Consider the following 17,312-nt stretch of genomic DNA (forward strand, 5'->3'; position numbering starts at 1 on the left):
AGCGCAAGTTGTGCTTGGACCATAAAATGAGTCTCCTGGCCATTGAATGCATGGAGCTTGACCTGAGTCCACCCTGGCGATTTATGTACGACACTACCGTCATGTTGAAATGAATTTGGCACTGTTTTGACAGTATCTGGGAATGCACACTTTGTGGACATGTGAACCCCTAGTGACACAGGCAGAAAAAGACTATTTTTGTGTTTTCTGTGCGTCGCCGTAAAAACGGCGTTTGTTTGCAGGTGAGCGACCTCTTTGACTGGCCCATTGACTGCTGTATGGACATATCCAGCCGCCTGTAAGGGGACTGGGTAAGGTTTGAGCTTTTGCAGAGTGAGTTGTCCGGCTTTTGCGAGACACGCACTCTCTCTTCTCATTCCTGTGGCTAGGGCGGCTTGAGAGCGCGAGCGGCGTCGAGCGTCAGCCTGAGGCGCGGGCTGAGAGGCGGGGGGAGCTGTTCTAGCCCGCTGCGGCTGTGGCGGTCTCTGTCTGCTCTGCGATGAGCTGGAGCGCTTGGGCAAGAAATGGCGCATAGCTTGTGAAGTGTTCTGGGCCTCAGTGAAGCGTTCGGCGAAACCCTTAACCGCCGGTCCAAACAGCCCGCTGGTGGAGATAGGCGCGTCGAGAAATGGCGCCTTATCCGCGTCCTTCATCTCCGACAGAGTTAACCACAGATGGCGCCCGAGAATAGTCAAATTAGCCATGGCACGGCCAATAGACTTGGCGGTGGCCTTCGTGGGGGCCAGACTCGTCCATAGAGCGGTGAAGCTTGGCTTGGAACACTTGAAGTACCGCCATTGAGTGAAGCGCTGATGCAGCTTGGCCGGCGGCGGCGTAGGCGCGATCGGCGAGAGCAGAAGTAGTGCGGCAGGGCTTCGAGGGGTGGGAAGCTTTGGCTTTCCATCCGGTGGTGGAGGGCGGGCAGAGATGATTGGCCACGGCCTCCTCGAGGGGCGGTGTTCCCTCGTAGCCTCTTTCCTTCGCGCCGTCCACAGAGGAGAGCGAAGAAGAAAAAGAAGGCTTTAGGCGCGCAGAGTGGGGGGCATTCCACGACTTGGGGAGAAGACCAATCGAGCCCGAGTTCTTCCACGGCCTTAGAGCTGACACGGATAATCTCGGTATCCATGGTGGAGCCCCCGCTCGTGCTAGCTAGCGTCGACGGGGCGGGGTCGAGAGTGGAGCCCGGCCAGGCGTCCGATGCAGCGTCGATGGACAAGCTGTCATCCATTCCCCCGTCGTCCTCAGACGCGCCGAAAGCCACAAGGCCCACCGCTCTGCTAGAGGGGTGTGGGTCCGGCTGGGTGAACTGAACCGGCGGTGGGGAAGGCAAGAGCGGCGGTGAAGCACGCGGAGACTGGCTCGGCGTGACGTCACTGAGCTCAGGTTCAGGAAGCCTCTGTGAGCGGCGCTTTTCCTTAGTGCGCGGCTCAAACAGAGGGGTAGCGATGATGGGCTCGCTCATGGCGAAAGCGGCGAGGCGAGCCCGCAGTGCGGAGAGACCCAGGTCATCACAGTCCGGGCATCCGCCCTTGGTCAAAGCAGCTTCTGTGTGGTCCCGGCCCAGGCAGCGAGCGCAGATGATGTGACGATCCCCGTCCGGGAGAAGGTCTCTGCACGACGCGCAGCAAGGCATTTGAAACGACGCCTCAGAAAATTGCTCTTTTACAAGTGTCGCGGGGCGAACAGATGTAAAGATACTTGCGTGTGTGGCACGCCGGATGGCTCAGTAGGATGGCGTTCGAAGGCGGCTGAAGGTGCCGACGTCCTCGTAGCAATCCCGCTGGTATGCTTTTCGATGGCGGCGAACTTCAATAATCCGGAGGATCCAGCGAAGAAGGTGTTCGCTGAAGGAGATTAAATCTAAAGAACTCTCATGACGGGGCGCCCAATAAATAGCTCTTGGCCACGCCCATCTTGGCGGGCTCTGACGCGTGCGGGCGCGAAGCGCGCTCATTGGTCGCGCATTCAGAGTCGCCCCGTCATTGGTTCGAGCAAGTTGCCGCAGCACAGCCAATGACCGAGCTGCCTTCGTTCATTGCTGTCAGCTGTGCAGCTGCAATGCGTTTTACATAAAGACTTCAATATTCTCGAGAAAAGGAGTTTTCCCATAGCGTAAGCTACTTACGCAATAGGAGAGACCTCTCGAAAGGGAACAGTAGATTACGGAGCATAATATCCATCTGATTTTAGTCGACCTCACCAGCAGGGGGTGCAAGCACGTGTTGTTGACGTAGACCGAGCAACAGTTAGAGCAAGCCATTAATTAATAAAAACTCATTTTTAACTCACTTCTCTTTTTTAACTTTTAAACTAATTTCTTAAAAAGGCAAAAGAACGCATGCACGTTTTCGTAATATGATAATTAAAAACCAACAGACTGATGAAGATGCGGAACATTTTCTCAATATGCGACGTGCGGGACAAGGGGTGAAAATGCTGTGCGATACAACGCAAAGCAGAACGGGTGGTCACCCTAGCTGGACCGTTGGTTTGGGCATGTGGCGTGGTGCCTTCACAATCGATTATGTGCTGATAACCAACTTGAGTCAAAGCCTGAAACGGCGTGCAATACTAGATCAGCCACCTAGCTGTCACCAGCAATTTCTGTTTTCTTTATTTAATATAATTTGATTTTCAAGTGAGTTGATTGTAGTTGTGGTTTATATTCTGTTTCTTATTTTTGTTTTTTGCATTTTTAAAATTTTCTTATTGTGATCGACCTAAGGTTGTTCTATTGAATGCGTCTCTTTTTGTAATCTTGTTGGCTGCTTTTGCCTGTTTCCGTCCGTCAGCAAACTGGTTGTCGTGGTCATAGACATCATATAGATAGACGCCCTATCGACCGCTACTGCCTATTGGCGCGGACGAGCCGTGGGGCCGCCATCTTAAACCGGTCACCCCCTCCGCTCAGTGTAATCTGTTTGGCAGGTGCAATGAGCTGCCAGCGCATTTAATTAATCATATCTCACTGAATACCGAACTGATTTTCGCGCAGGTTTTTTTGCTGCAAAGGTCATACACGTAGCTACGATACAGGACACACTGATTATTTTGTTCACAAAATACAACCAATAGTACGGTAATGTTAAATGTTAAATCTTACTTGTGAAAAGTAATCCGATAAAACCGATTTGAGCAGGAATATGCTGCACAGTGCTCTGGCATCTACTGCTGCTATGCAACGCAAATAGGAGTATGACCGGTTTAAGATGGCGGCCGCATTTCTTGCGCCACAGCGGCCAATAGGGCATCTAGGGTGCTTCTCAATATCCCTCCTCGTCTCCTCGCTCCTCTGTCCTCCATCCTATGACCCGGAAACCAATCAAGCACAGCCATCTTGAAGGACATCTCAATTCTCTAATTGCACCGCGAGGAGTCGAGGATCGAGGAGTGAGGAGGCTTTCAGAGGAGTTATGAGCGAGGATACACAGTTGTATCCTATGCGGAAGTGTTTTATTGGCTAAACGTTGCGCACGTATACATTCTCCTCCCCCTTCACATCGGTCACAATAATTTGAATTTACACTTTACCCTTGCAGTTTATATAAACCACACATCTCACATATTTCAACAGGGTATCTTGCTTTATTATTATGCTATTCATTATGAATTTCTTAAATAAAAAAACTTTAACAACATAACGGCAGATCCTTTGAGCGCTGCTGATGACGCTATGAAGTGACGCTCGAGTGATCAAGTATTCCAATGTATAAAAAAAGCTTTCATTCGATTCCTCAGTCCTCATTTTCTTTCCATGCGTCCTCCCCTCACATCCTACAGGGGGAGGAGCTGAGGCGCTAGGAAAGGAAGCGAGGAAAGGAAACGAGGATGCACAAATAAGAAATGAGAAGCAACCCTATTCTCTATATGATGTCTATGGTCGTGGTGGCCTGATGCAGCTCGTTTGTTCCTGCACAACCGGGTGCTGCAGTTTTAGGACTTTAGTTCTAGGACTGCAGTTCAATGACCCTAGTTTTTTGTGACAGTGCCACCTACAGAACAGGATGATATAGCGGCGGCTGCAGTTTCAGTACCCATGTGGTTTAGTTTGTACATAGAATCAAGATCCACCTATTATCTTAAGTAAAAAAAAAAAAAAAAAAAAAAAAAACTATTCTTGGGACCCATGTGAATTCTTTTAACAAATAAAATTATGGAATAGACATGACACAATTTAAAATATTAATATTACACTTTTACTTAAAACTCACTTTAAAATACCATAGAGTATTTGTATCCTATTCCGGTCACGGTTTTAATGGTTTTAAGTAAAAAAAAGATGTTGAAATATGTCACATTTAGCATTTTATATGCAGCTAATGGCTACACCTTGCTTAGCATGTATACTGTAAACATTCTTTATTCATATGAAAATACCCCAAATCACACGAAAATCACACACAAACCACATATACTCGAAATTGTGCATTTATTAGCTTCTTGTTTCAGGTGAAGAGATGTGTCTTTAGCTTTGTCATCACGGGGGTCAGAATGAGGAAGTGTACACAGGACCGCGTCATGCAGAAGGGCAGGATTATGATCAAGTTGAACCACGTGAGATGATTGACAGCTGTACAGCGAATGAGAGGGCGCTGAGATCATAACTGACGCAAATCAGGAAGAGGAGAGACAGAGCTCGCTGTTTAAGCTCTTCAGATCGCATAATTCAGTGGAAAATTTCTCAACCGTATCTCTGATACCCGACTCGACTGTAATGAACCTGTGAGCCTTGCTCTAGTGTGAAGGGCATTTCCTCAGAAATAGGCCTGGGGTGGCCTAGTCGTTAACTTTGTAGCAGCCCACCTTATTCTGTGGTCTGTTTATCCATGCTAACTTGTAGGTTAAGAAGAATTTACTAAACCTTTTAGTGCACCTCCAGTTAAAGCTGCTACACATGCACATTATTTGGAGTGATTTACAAACACATCCTCTCTCTCGCTTTGAGCTATTCCATGGTGTTTCATTATAATGACAGTAATTATGGTATTACCATGGCTTTTTGCCATTACAAAAAGGTACAGTGATATCACATGCAAAGGTCCAAGTTACTTCCAAAATCTTGTAGGACAAAAGTATGTGGACCCACAAGATAAATAGACTGGACACATAGGTCTAGATTAAACATTTGAATATAGATTTCAATACTCTAGATAGCAATATAACTCACTAAGTATAAAACAAAAGAGAGATCATACTTCATTGCTGTTCAACTGTGTGTTTAAAAGTAAGACAATAAATTGGACAACTAGTGCTGCTAAAATTGTTCATCTATACAGCACCAACTTCTGTCTGACAGACCTGCAGCCTCTAACTGAAAAGATTTTCTCTCTTTCAGGAAAGAAGGGCATGTCTCTGGCCACTTTATCTGCCAGATCAAAGTCTTGGGCCATGTTCAGATGGACCATCTCAGCCATGATGCACTGACGCACATGCTTCAACATTAGAGGTAGGAAAGGAATATAGTGATCAACCAGATGATGATCTATGATAGATTGCAGAAATCCACCTGTAGACAAGCAAATTGAAAATGTAAAAACGTAAAAAAAAATCATGTAGGAAACAACAATCGAAAACGTCTCGGTTATTTGCGTAACCTCGGTTCCCTGAGAAGAGGGAACGAGTATTGCGTAAGGCTAGCTTACGCTATGGGAAAATTCCTTTTCTCGAGAATATCGAAGCAAAATTTTTAAAACGCAGTGCAGCTGCACAGCAGACACCGATGAGCGACTAGCACAGTCATTGGCTATGCTGCGGCAACTGCACGAACCTATGCGTGGAAAGGAAATGGGCCTAACAGGGCCAAATCCTTCTAATGTATGTATATAAATATATATAAGGACAGTAGTCCGAGTTTAGCCAGGACCAGATATGTATTGGGCCCTATGGTCTAGGGGGGTTTGTTATTGCACTTACACTGAAAGAACTCTCGCTTGCAAAGCGGGAACTTCCAGATTATAAAATCTGAAAAATGTGGATGGCGAGGCCCAGCCGGCCGCCGCACAAATATCTTCCATGGGTATTCCACTTCACCAAGCCCATGACGAGGCCATGCCTCTTGTGGAATGAGCTCTGACGCATAAGGGGCAATGCAGCCCCTTAGACTAATAAGCCAGCGCGATAGCGTCCACTATCCAGTGTGATAATCTCTGCTTCGTCAAACCGAACCCTTTGGTGCAGCCGCCAAAGCATACAAAGAGCTGTTCTGACTGCCTGAATGAGGCTGAACGCTCCACATAAACTCTGATAGCCCTGATGGGACAGAGTAAACTCGCGTCTCTTTCATCTTCTGGTGAGGAAAGAGCTGGCAGTGAAATTACCTTACCTTATTCGAGAGCACTTTAGTAACATAGGCCAAAGCTCAAGGCAGGAAGCGTTTACTGACAGCGTTTGTAAATTGCCCACTCTCTTGACTGAGGCGAGCGCCAGTAAGAGAGCATTTTTTTAGCGAGCGATGCTTCAGGTCCGCAGACCGCAGCGGCTCGAATGGGGCACCTTTCAGTGCTTCTAGGACCGTGGAGAGGTCCCAGATAGGCACAGAAGGAGGTTGCGGAGGGTTCAGCCTCCTTGCCCCTTTAAAGAAGCGTACGACAAGGTGGTTTCTTCCTAGCGTTTATGGCAGCCACATACAGTTTGGTGGCTGAAGGAGGAGGAGGTACGGCCCACGTCTAAAAGCCCTTGTAAGAAAACGAGTACACTTGATACTTCGCAAGAACAGGGGTCCAGGGTCCGTGCAGCGCAACAGCAGGAAAACACCACCCATTTCTGAACGTAGAGGCATCTAGTATACGGCACTCTTGCCTCAGTGATTGTTTTCAGCACCCTTTACGGGAGACACCCGGGTATCTGTTGAGGGGCCATACATGAAGGCCCCACAAGTCGGGGCGGGGATGGCAGATTAATTGGTTTGCCTGCGTGAGGAGGTCTCTCCTCAGCGGAACCGGCCATGGGGCTGTTTCCAACAGCTGTGCCAGCTCGGAGAAACATAATTGGGTCTTCCAGAGAGGTACTATCAGTAGCACTGCACACTTGCTTTCCCTGATCCATTCGATGACCTGTTGTAACATCGTGACCGGAGGGAATGCCTCCCTGCTCTTTGAGAAAAATATTCAGCAATGAGCGTTGTCTTCTGTAGAGGTCGCAGAGGTCGACTTCTGCCTCGCCGAAGATGCTCTATATTAGCTGAAGCGTCTGTGGGTGAAGAGACCATTCCCCTGGGGGAACATTGTCTCTGGACAACATATCCTGGTTCAGAATGGCTGGCACATGCGTCACCCTTTGGGAGAGCAGGTTGTGCTGAGCCCACAAGATGAGGTTTTTGGCCATGGTATGCAGGTTGTTTGACCTGAGATCGCCCTGGCAGTTTATATTGGACACCACTGCCATGTTGTCCGTCCGGACCAGAACATGGTGGCCTTTTAAGTATGGGAGAAAGGCTTTCAGCGATAGAGTGACTGCTCTAATCTCTAGACAATTTATATGTAGGCGCTTCTCCAGGCTTGACCATAGGCCAGAGATGGGCCTGCCCTCGTAAAGGGCCCCCCAACCTAGATTGGAGGCATCTGTCGAGATCACTTTTCTCCTCGTAACCACATCCATACTAACTCCTGACTGATAACATTCGTCTACTTTCCAGGGAACCAGGGCTCTGATACAGCCGTGGTTCGCTCTGATTTGTAAGTGGTCTTGGTGAGCACGCGGAGGAGTTCCGCATAGAGGGGCGTTGGTCCGCCTGGGTAAACATGACCGGTGAGGGGGTTTCCCCTCGCGAGAGCAAAGCACATGGGGACTGGCCCGGCGTGAGCCAATGGCCGTGCTAGTTGCTCATCGGTGTCTGCTGTGCAGCTGCACTGCGGGTTAAAAATTTTGCTTCAATATTCTCAAGAAAAGGAGTTTTCCCATAGCGTAAACTAGTCTAACGCAATACGAGAGACCTCTCAAAAGGGAAACACATTATTCAGGGACAAAATAAATATATTTAGAAAATGCATAAATGTTCAAATAATATATTAGGAAATATAAGTAACAAAGTTATTGAAAATGTAAATATATTTTAAAATCTACATTAGCTTTTGAAATATATTGGAAAAATATTTATTTGTGACTGAATACTTCAATGAACTTTCAATACATACCATTCTTATCATTGAGAATGTTTCGAAGGATTTTAGTCTCCATTTCCTTGCTGTTCATCCTTCTCTCCAGAAATTCAGAGCAACTTCTGAGATCGCATTCCCACCTGCGTTACTAATAATAATAATAATAATACGTTTAATTTATATAGCGCCTTTCCCAAGCTCAAGGACGCTTCACAATGACAGTAAATAACAAGCAGTTTACACATAAACAGACAATGGACATTTGCCCAGTCCAAGTAATGAGCGATTGCAGTTGCAAGTCGCATTACATTTGCAATACAAACATAAAAACAGAGACAACAAACATTAATTACAGACAGCCTAAAGATTCAAAATTATTGGAGCCTAAGTTAACATTGTGACTGTGTTATGTCAAATTAACAGTTTCATGACTGAAATACTGGTTTGTTTTGAGTTTATACTTAAATTCGTGCAACGTGCTTGTTGTCCTGAGAGCCAACGGAAGAGAGTTCCATAGCTTAGGGGCTATAACTCACACATGCCAACCCTCCCGATTTTTCCGGGAGACTCCCGAATTTCAAAGCCCCTCCCGAAAGTCTCCCGGACTGACCTTTCTCCCGAATTTCTCCCGATTACCACCCGGACAACAATATTGCTACACCATCCGTCACCGGGCGCCGTTTCAGACCGAACAATAATAAAAGTTACACCTCAAAGTCAAGCGCGGCAATCAGAACAGAAAAAGAAGAAGAAGAAGAAGGGGAAAAGGAAGAAAGAAGAGACCATGGCATACTTTTATAGGTGCCATTGCCCTGGAATTGGACAGGGAAGTGATCAAACTGTGCCAAGACCAACCCTTTGGTCTGATGTGTGATGAAAGCACAAGCAGAAACACGGATAAAGTATGTATTTTTTATTTACACTTCCCTTGTAAGTAATTTGTGGCTGGTGTCACTCCTCTCCTGCAAATTGAATTTCACAGGTGCTCCTAGCTACGCTCCTTCAAGGGCTGTGCTACTGGCTGCGAAGCATTGCACCTTCAAATACAACCATAAGTAGAGTAGTGTTGCTGTTATTGTACAAATACATATAAAATATATACATACAATACATATATATATATATATATACAAAAAATATTGTACAGAAAAAAGGGTCTAACATCCTGAGGAGAGGCCTTAAGGAATTGAATTTGTAAAATAAATGAATTACATATTTCTTTGCGTTTGTGATATATATATATATATATATAAAATTTTTTTTTTTTTGATTATCTCCCTAATTCTGAGGTCTCAAGGTTGGCAAGTATAACAGAGAAAGACCTGCCACCCATAGACGATAGACAAAATCTCTGCTCACATAGGAGATCACAGCCAGAAGATCGTAGAGTTCGAGGGGGAATATAACGAGAAAGTAAGTCAGAGAGATAGGCTGGAGCAAGACCATTGAGTGACTTAAAGGTAAGCAGAAGAATTTTGTAAGTGATACGGGATGACACGAGTAGCCAGTGCAGTTTGAACAGAATTGGAGTGATATGGGCAGTTTTTTTTAGTTTAAGTTAGTAGTACTAGTACTAAGTACTAATTAGTACTAAGAATAAAAAGTTTCTCATTAGTTAGGTCAATCTTTTGAGAAGGTAGAACTATTTAATTATCAGTCCGTTTGAATTTTATATAGCTAATATGTTGCCTACAACTGCATTTGTGGAAACCCAAAAAACAGCCCACTAATTTGAGGGCTTTACCTAAGGAAAATGAATATTGCATTGTGGAAAGAAACTCCATCTACACTGACATTGGAGTTCAGAAAAGGTTTTATGACGTCAATCAACTTTGGCTGCATCTTGTCCATTTCATCAAATATGAACATGGAGCGGGGAAAACTTGATACACTTTCAGAAATCCACTGCTTTAGCTGTGCCTGAAAAAACAGAACATGCAAATCCCAGTTAGAGAAATTACTTTTGATATGCGTGACACTCCCACAAAATGTGCATTATTTTTAATTTCATATTATAGGCCTAGTTTTATTTTATTTTTTCACTACATTTAAAAGATGGGCTAAAATGCTCTCAGTTTAAAGGAATACTTTACCCAAAAATGAAAATGAGTTTGTTTCTCCATCAGAACTGATTTGGAGAAATTTAGCATTAAATCACTTGCTCACCAATGGATCCTCTGCATTGAATGGGTGCTGTCAGAATGAAGGTTAACAGCTGAAAATCACAATAACTCCAGTCCATCAATTAATGTCTTATAAAGATAATAGCTATGTGTTTATAATAAACAAATTAATCATTAAGATTTGTTTTAACTTTAAACCATTGCTTCTGGCTAAACTTTTTGAGTCCTCTATCCATAATATGGCTTTCTGTGAAAAAGTTAAAAGAAATCTCATCTAAATCAGAAAATATGCACAGACCAAGTACTGTTTACAAGCCAAAACAGTCAAATATGTTAGTGGATTTTTTGAGAGGACAACAGGGGGTGTACTTTTTCACTGCAGGAAGCTGTATTATGGATTATGGACAAGTATTTTAGCCGGAAGCAACAGTTTAAAGTTAAAACGTCTAAACTATGGATTTGTTTACTACAAACACGCAGCTTTTCGCTTCACAAGATGTCAATTGATGGACTGGAGTCATGTTGATTACTTGTGGATTATTGTAATGTTTATATCAGCTGTTTAAACTCTCGTTCTCGTGCACTCGTGCACTGCAGAGGATCCATTGGTGAGCAAGAGATGTTATTATAAATTTCTCAATCTGTTCCGATGAAGAAACAAACTCATCTACATCTGGGATGGCCTGGGGGGTAATTTTTTTTTTAGCAAATTTTCATTTTTGGGTGATTATTTCTTTAATAGAAATGAAATGCAACTTCATTACTATATAAATTGAAGGAAATAATTGCTCTGTAAATGACCCAAGTCTTCTGAGAGTCTTGTGGGCCATCTTAAAGCTAGGACATCTTAAAGCTAGGGGCCAATCTAGATTGCTAGAGGCCAAGGCTAAAATTACCACCATTTATTTACTTACACTGTACAAGTCTGACTTTTCTTTGTGTGGGAAATGATGCTCAGATATATATGTGTTAACATGTTTGCTGTTTTCCCCTTGTTCATAAATGTTTCTTGCAATGATTTTAGCAACATGGTTTTTTCCAACTCCTGTAGTCCCATGGAAAGACAGAACCAGTGGTTTGTTTGGTTTGCTGTCAGTCATAAATGATGTTACAGCTTTTAGTACAACATCAGACGCAATGTGCTGCCCAATGAGAGAGTCTCTTAAATCTTTCTCCAAACCTGAAAGATGTGAAGAAATGTGAAGTCAAAGATTGTTCGTAGCTTGCAATGATCATCTGTGCTTTAACGTCTCGGGTTACGATTTTAACCTTTGTTCCCTGAGAACAGGGAACGAGACACTGCGTCATTAGACGCTACTGGGGAACGCCTTGACTGGTATCTGAAGCAACTGTCAAATCAGGGCACCCGTATTGGCCATTACATCATACTAGTGTGACCAGAAAGTATATAAGGGGCGCCTAGAGAACATGCAGACATCCCAACATGCAGACATCTGTTAGAACCACAACATGGATCGGTGGATAGCAACTGGTTCTTCATCAGGGCTCTCAAGTGTCACACATTGAGCGTGACAGTCACTCATTTCGGTCTTTTGTCATGCAATCCCGCCACACGTTGTATTTCTCACGCAAAAAAACTATTTATAATATATTTAATATGCCGCAGCGCCCAAAATGAATCAACCATCAGGAATCAAGCGCGTCTCCCCTGGTGTTGTTAGTCGAGCTACACAATAACCAATCAGAAAATAGCACGGTTGTATCTGGGTAAGATTTAACGCAACAACCAATGACATTTTTTTTTAAATTGTCATGAAACAACCCCATCTACTCTATCCCCCCCCCCCCCCCCCCCCATCCTGATTATTCCCTCGAGCGCTTGAGTAAATAAATAAATAAAATATGTGGTAGCCGTTGTGTGCAGTAAACTTTCTTTTAACAAGCCTGTTGTACTGATGTGATGACCAGTTATAGTTTTAGTGCTAGTAAGCCAATTTAGAGGTGTGGATTAATTCAAACGTTACCATATCAATTATCTGTAGCTCAAATGAGCGACGGCCTTAGTAAAATTACTCTCTAGTTGAGAGTAGGCCAAGTCACTCACTATAGGTGAAATTTTTTGTTCTAATACTACGCACCATATAAAGACCTCACAAATTACTCATAATTAGAGGAGGCATATAATAAGGGTGTCACAATAACCAGATCAGAGCTCCAGGCCCCAGTTCAAATTTGCCCCTTCTTTTTATTGACATGATGATCAAACATCCCCTTATTTCTTTCTATAGGGAGCTGAGGTCGCTATAGTTTTAAATTTTTTACAGTGGTGAAGCGACGTTACTTTAGGCAAGTGCTTAGCTGCTGGCGCGATGATCGAAAATGAAGCGGTCTAAACTCTCTGGTGCACAGGGACGAAAACAGAGAAAGGAAGAAGATAAAAAGAATGCCCAGTATAGAGGTAAGTCTTCTCATCTCAGCCGTTAAGGTGTCAAACTAAATAAATTTACTTTGTATTGTGCATCAGCTAATATTGGATGTTTCATTGCTGTCACTAAGCTATCACTAGCTAGCTAGTTACTTTGCTACGTATTACTAGCAAACGTAACTTCACTGATAACCTACATGGATGTAAATGTCAAAAGACCAGTATCTGGATATGTAAGTATGCATGCAAGTTATGAAAAGTACAGGTGCTCTCTACATTCATTATAAATGCATAAGTTCTGTTTGGTGAGTTCACAACTAGCAGGTGCATACAAACACCATAACCCATTATGGTGATAGTGGTGGTGTTCTCCCTTCTGTACAGTTCTCCTCCAGGCATATACTAAAATATATATGTGTTGTTGTTTTTTTTAATTGGCCATGGCTAGATGCACTCAGACAATATTTTCAGAGGTCTCAAGTAAAATATTATTTGATGATACCACCATCAACGAATTTGCCATTAGGAAGTCCAGACGAGTCAAATTTTAATGCTGCTTTAATTTTGAAAGTGAATAGAAATGCCAGAAACAACTGTTCATCTTTTATTGTTTGATATGGGGATAGAACTACAAGAACTGTCCATAATATCCATAATATCAATCCATAAAAGCACTTTTGTTGGAGAGGGTATAGTTAATCCAGTTTATGGGTCATAATTTGCTTAAGTCTCCTTACAGGTGATTAAGAGTGTTTTTGCACAGTTTATGAAGTTAATCCATAAACTCCATAAAGGAGGGGGCGCAAAACTCAATCTCGCTTAGGGCAACCAAAGGGCTAGAGCCGGCACTGCAGACCCTGATCTAAGTCTTTTAGCAAGTCAGCCTGGTAAGCTTGAAGCACTGCCATGGTGTGCAACCCTGACCTGGTGCCGTTAATGCTCTGCTGTTCTAGGGCAAAGTGTTACACGGCTTTGTAGGCGAGGCCGGAGCTTTTAGAGTCGATGCCCTTCCACTGCGAGATCGGGGGCACCACCACGTATCCATTCTCACGCACCCCCTCAACATTTGCATAGTTTGGATGCCTATGTCGGTGGATGCGGGCTGAATACGGGTTCTTCCATGCCTTCTCGATCTCAGTGTGGAGGTCGGGAAGGAAAGGAAGACTGAAGGGTAATGGCCGGAGTCTAACCTGCTCCCTCAAGAACTGAGCGTGCGTGCTCTTCGCCCAGAAAATGAAAGCACAAGTCATGTGTTCGAAATCTCGGACATGGGTCGGCACACTGCTTTAAACGCTTCTCAGACATTTTCTTTGCCTGATTTAACAGATTGCTTCAAACAAAACAGAAAAAAGAGGATATGTTCTCTTGGCGCTCCCTGTATTCGTGGTTGCACTAGTATTATGTCATAGGCTGTCGCCAATACAATTGCTGTGATTTGACAGTTGCTTTAGATACCAGTCACGCTAAGGCATTCCCCAGTAGTGTCTCAAGACGCAGTGCGAGTTCCCTTTCGAATGGGAACTTCAAATAACATAGAAAGCAAAAAATGTTTCAAAAGAAAGTTGCATTTTTGTCTCAGTACAATGAAATCACACCTAAAATAAGAAAAAAGTACTGTAGCAAAATAAAACTGTTTTTAAAGGGTAACTAAACCCCTGGTCAGAGCCTGACTCCACCCACTGGCAATATTTGAAAAATGCTGGTAAAGTGGGCAGAGCCCAGCGGAGGGGGGCGTGCACCTGAGACGCATCTCTCTGTATGGAACCTGCCTACGTCACCAACAACCGCTGCGTCACGAACCACCTGCAATTCAACTGCAGTAGCCACCGTTCAACCTAAAGAGGGCAGCACTCAGACGTTTTTAAACCATATATTGTAGAATTAAAACACTTTAAACCCAAATGTCAAAAAATTTACTGGAATCAATGAACAGCATTTATGAAGCTCCATTCTTACAGATCATTAACTAAAAAAAGTTGTTTTAGTGTTTAGTTACCCTTTAAGCAGACTGTAGCCAGCTGAAGAAAAGTTAAACCAGCTCATACAGGTTCCTGGTCAAATTTATCTCGAAAAACCAGAGCAGCACACCAAAATAATCTGACATGACATGTTTTCTGAGACTTTTACCACATGACAAATTATATCTTATAATAACGTCAAAAATGGTATAAAAAGCATATTAATTTATTTTTTATAATAACATTCAGAATAAAAAATACTGTAATTCAGAAACAACACTGGAGTCTCATTTTATTTCTATCCCTTTCCCTTTCTTTCATTAATGCTGTATTTATTTGTAAACGCTTACTTTGAATGAAAATCTATGTGATAAACAATTTGACCAAATGTGGCACCAGGTTGAATGTAATAACATGGGATTGTGTTATCAACGTCGTTTTTTTTAAACCCGTCATACAAAGCCTATGTAGGGGGAAAAAAAACTTTACCACAACCCTTTTACGTAAAACAAATTACAACGTAGTTGTGCTTGTTGGGAATGGTTATTCGTCACATTCAACAAATGAAACATAGGCGATGTCAAAAATAAGGCGATAGTCAAATAATAGGCTACTATATAGCTAGCCTACCTTAGGCTAATTTGTTTTAGCCAACTCACCTTTAGGGTCAAAAGGCAGCAGCAAATCGTCCCGTTTAAAAAATGTGTAAACGACATAAGATGCAGCAGCCGCGAACACATCCAAAAAACCCGAAGATAATGTAATATTAGACAGCAGCAATAAAACTAACAAAAGGCGCACTTTCATTGTGAAAGCGAATGATCCATATGGTTTACGGTTTCGTCTTTAGAAAGTAAGTTAACTCGGAGGGAGAACTGACGGATTAAGAGACGTAGCCTAAATTGCACGCCTTCTGCAAACATTTATTTAAGAACCGTTTTATAGCCTTTTTCATACACGCTGCAATGGCATAAGCCTTACAAATCTAATTTACAGACTACGAGGAAGAAAACGCGCTATTCTTGTTTTTCCAGTTTTCAATAGGCTATGTTGACGTCGACTCGCTGTAACCATGACCACTACAGAAATTCTTTACGTGCTTCTTACAATAAACTGGGTGATAATAATAATAGGCCCATTTCACTTTATGAGCTCTTACATTTACATTTCAATGTAAGCAGAGCAATGAAAGCATTCAAACCAACTGTAGGGCAACTATGTATGTATAATTTTTTTTAAAGTCTCTTCTGCTCACCAAGGCTGCATTTATTTGATTAAAAATACAAAACAAACCCAGTAATATTGTGAAATAGTAGTTCAATCTAAAACACTTGTTTTCTATGTGAATATATAGTAAAGTGTAATTTATTCCTGAAAGCTGACTTTTCAGCATCATTACTCCAGTCTTCAGTGTCACATGATCCTTCAGAAATCATTCTAATATGAAGATTTGATGCTCAAGAAACATTTATGATTATTATCAATGTTAAAAACAGTTGCGTTCCTTTTTTTAGGATTCTTTGATGAACCCAAAGTTCATCATATATACAGAAAGTATGTATATATATATATATATATATATATATATATATATATATATATATATAACAATACACGTATACAATATAAACAATATAAGTGCTGTGACAAGTCCCTGTTAGTCCAGCACAGTACACGTACAGTAGCAAGTTTTTTTTAAAAACATTTTTAAAAAAAGATATGGAATAGTAAGTGTAGCCTAAGTATTAATGGGTCAAATGTTGCCTAAAAAGATGCATAAAGAAAGCAGCTCAGGTTGAGCCTCTTAAATTATAGGCATAAATGGGAAATCTGTTGATTGTCAGGTGCCAAATAAACACAGACATGGACAGGAAAAGGTCAAAGCCATCAGGTGCCCAATTTAGAAAAGAAAAAAAAGAGAAGAGGAGAAACGAGCAAAAGATAAAGGTATATGCAAATGTTCTCTCTGTATGATTACGGTATCCATGAATGAATGAAGGGCTAATGTTAAAGGGGTGATGAACTGAGAAATCAAATTTTCCTTGAGCTTTTGACATACAGGAGGTCTACATACTATTAGAATATCCTGTAAGTTTCAGAACTGAAAACTTCCTTGTTAGTCCAATAAAAGTTTTTATTGACACCGCAGGCTCAGCGAACGACAGGTTTTTCAAAGTGGGGATCTATGACGTCAAAGAGGATAAAACCCCTCCTCTGCAAAAGAAGATCAACCCCTACTTCAACACGGCCTGTTTAGCCCCGCCCACCGACTCGCGGATTACATGCATATTTTTTACAGTCTATGATTGCATGCTATAACATAGGCCTACGACGAGGTAATTTTGCTAAACTGGATCGAGCTACCAAGCAATAAACATTAAAAAAATATTGTGCAGTACCTGGTTGTGGAAGAAGACAGTTGCTGCATAAGCTTCCTTCGGATTCCAATATTAGGAATGCGTGGTTAAGCTTTATTAAATCAACAGAAAATCAGTCACAATTTCCACACAGGCTCTGCAAACAGACTTTTACGGATCTGCCAGCAACGCCACACTTAGGTAAAGTTGGTTTTATATTCGCACATTCGCGTACTTTCGCGTTCAATAACTCGTGAACTAAACGTTGTTGCAACACACAACACATATCACATACAGATAAAACACCAGAAGCTACAACATAAATTTCCTCAAAACGATCTTTCCTTCGCACTGGACAAAATACATTGATCTCTATGCGCAGGCTGCAAAGA

The 17,312-nt window shown here is 42.6% G+C and overlaps 1 pseudogene across 1 annotated transcript; it reads right to left on the reverse strand.

Moving 5' to 3' along the window:
- Positions 1-5,153: 5,153 nt before the first annotated feature.
- Positions 5,154-15,564, reverse strand: LOC143725903 (torsin-1A-like; annotated as a pseudogene). The gene is made up of 5 exons (XR_013198358.1): positions 15,223-15,564; positions 11,134-11,399; positions 9,841-10,016; positions 8,133-8,244; positions 5,154-5,506 (listed from the first exon to the last, which is right to left on the reverse strand). The product of XR_013198358.1 is annotated as a torsin-1A-like (transcript).
- Positions 15,565-17,312: the final 1,748 nt, after the last annotated feature.

Source organism: Siphateles boraxobius, unplaced genomic scaffold (genome assembly GCF_051911475.1).
Source record: "Siphateles boraxobius isolate OS27281-9 unplaced genomic scaffold, OSU_SipBor_1 77, whole genome shotgun sequence".
NCBI classification, from domain to species: Eukaryota; Metazoa; Chordata; class Actinopteri; order Cypriniformes; family Leuciscidae; genus Siphateles; species Siphateles boraxobius.